This window comes from Mesitornis unicolor, unplaced genomic scaffold (genome assembly GCF_000695765.1).
Source record: "Mesitornis unicolor isolate BGI_N332 unplaced genomic scaffold, ASM69576v1 scaffold19022, whole genome shotgun sequence".
Classification (NCBI taxonomy): Eukaryota; Metazoa; Chordata; class Aves; order Mesitornithiformes; family Mesitornithidae; genus Mesitornis; species Mesitornis unicolor.
Genome location: NW_010171424.1, coordinates 1 through 2,474, shown reverse-complemented (window position 1 = coordinate 2,474; position 2,474 = coordinate 1).

The following is a 2,474-nucleotide window of genomic DNA, read 5'->3' as shown; positions in this document are numbered from 1 at the left end:
AGGGCAATCTTTGGCTCTTTTGTTTTTAATAAATAACGTTAGGAAACTTCTGGGCACAAGAAGTTTCTTCTTCTGTATGAATCTGCTCATTTATAAGCCATTTCTTTGAAACAGGTATAAAATGTCATTGTTGACATAACTGTATAGCACTTTGGTCTATGCTGTTTGTGTTTTTACTCAACCATGGAGTGAGGTTTAGAGGTTTTGTATCTAGGGGTGTAGAAACAGAGTTTGCATTATAAAACATGTGCCGTTGGATTAGCTGAGTCCACTGTTAGCTGCGTAGTATTTCCATGTCAAGTCCAACTCTCTCTGCAGAGAAAAGCAAGAGCTTGAGTTGCATGAGCGCTGTGTTACCCAGCTGTGAAAGCATTAGTGGAAATGGGGGTGTGAATTTGCATGTGTGCTGATCGTAGCGGTTGGGCCCATCTCTCACCCTGGCAGAAATGAAGAATCTTTTTCAAAGAAAGAATTCCAAATGCATTTCAGTACTTTGTTAGACTGCAAATCAGATGGTGAAATCTGTCTTCATCTCACTTCCCTTCTGTATTCTTCGCAGAGAATTAAGTGTAGCATTAAACATAATACTTGTAACTCTTTCTTTTCCCACAATGTCCAGTTTTTGTTAAAGGCCAGCTGTGTCTCATGTACATGTTAACATTTTTTTAAAAATGGGTAGATCTATGTGTAATTTACAGTCTCTCCAGTCAGCAGGCTTTTAGTTCATGGAAGGCTGAACACAAAAGACGTGGTATATGTACGCTGACGCTTTTTAGTACTATGGCAGATTGTCTTGTGGGGTTTTTAATTGTGATGTACCACATAAAAATGGGTTATTAAAGGTTTGGTTGCAGGGAAGATAGCAGTGTTATTAAGGGCTTGCTTTGTAGTAGGAAGTTTACCGGCAAACAGTTGATGACAGGTAACAGTAATACAGCTCGTTCCTCTAGAATTCACTTGCCTTTTCACTGCGTGATGTGCCCTGCAAGTACGTGCATCATCAGCAGAAGATGTGAAGAGCTGAACGGAGCAGCTGCACGACTTCTGTTCACTGCCTCATACATTATGACCATAGTGCGCCCTGGGATACCAGTTCCCCTACTTTGCTCCATAGTCAGTTTTTCTTGCAGCTCTTCTGTCTCCCCGCTGCTTGTGCTTGCAGACTCATGCCGAGTGGTTCCTCTGTCAGTCTTGGTGGCTCTAGCGAGGGGTGACTGGTTTAGCAGAAACACAATTCACGAGGGCATTTGAGGAAGGTGGACTTGATGCAGCAGTTAAACATTGCTGAACATTGTTGGTATTTACTTACCAGTACATGCAAGAGCAAGCTTAGGGCTTGCTAAACCAGCATCAAGCAATGAAAGCAGACTAGGAAACAAGTGGTGAAGAAATTGCAAGAGAATCCTGCCCTTAGAGGTAAAAGCTGTCTCCTGGGGTCGATATTCCTACTAATTCATAGTTCTGCCAGCCCCTCAGTGAGAACTGGACCACTTTTGATGCCCAAATATCTATAAGTAGCTCTTTGGGCATCAGGAGCTCTGGATTGCTCTTGTTCATTGAACAACCTCCTTGTCTTGAAGAATTTGGAACAAAAGCTTTTGTCACTTCCAGGGTAGACAGTTCCACAGCGAAGTACTGCTGCACAGATTTTTGGCGTTACAGATGCCTTGAAAATAATTAAATGTGTTCCCCTAAGTTGATCAGGTTGCACAACCCCAGTCTCTTTTGTCCTTCCCCTGCTGCAGAATTTTTTTCCCCATCATTCCTATGTGAATTGACAGATCATTGTTTCCCTGAAGTTAGTAGTAGGGGATGATGCATGAATGTGTCACACATATGAGAACCTGACAACCAGAGATGCTTCTTGCTGTCCAGATCACTAAGCACTGTGAAGTTAACAGCGATTTGACTGTAAGGGGTCCTGCCGAGTCTGTGTCTCTCATTGCTCTGCCAGAAAAGATGCAGCAGCTCAGTAGCTTTAGAGTGACTACATCTTTTAGCAGGTTGAAGAATTGGAGGAAGCGTATTACAGACGGGGTTTGTCAGCTCGTTTTGTGTTACAACCAGTCGTGAGGCTAAAAAGGAAACATTGGCAGGTCAGCTGCAGATTTGTGAGCATCCTGGCCCAGGCAGGGCATACTGAGCTGCCATACAGTTGAGAACAGGTTTAGCATGAGCTTTTGAACGCTTGGATAGCAGATACAACTGTTCGCTGGGTTGTACCTTTGATGTGGTGAGTAAATAGTGTAGGGGTGAAGGTGTTGATGCTTTGTAAGACAAAACCAAATGCTGTTTCTTCACAAAGGGGTGTTACAGAATTCTGAGTGTTCTTTAAAGAAAACAAATGCAGTGAGCATATGGGAGGGGAGGGGGAGCACTCCTAAGTGCTCTGCTCAAGTAGAAGCTTGCATAGATTTAACTGTACAGTAAAATAGCTGCAGAATACATTACAGGCGGTTCGATCCGTTTGGACT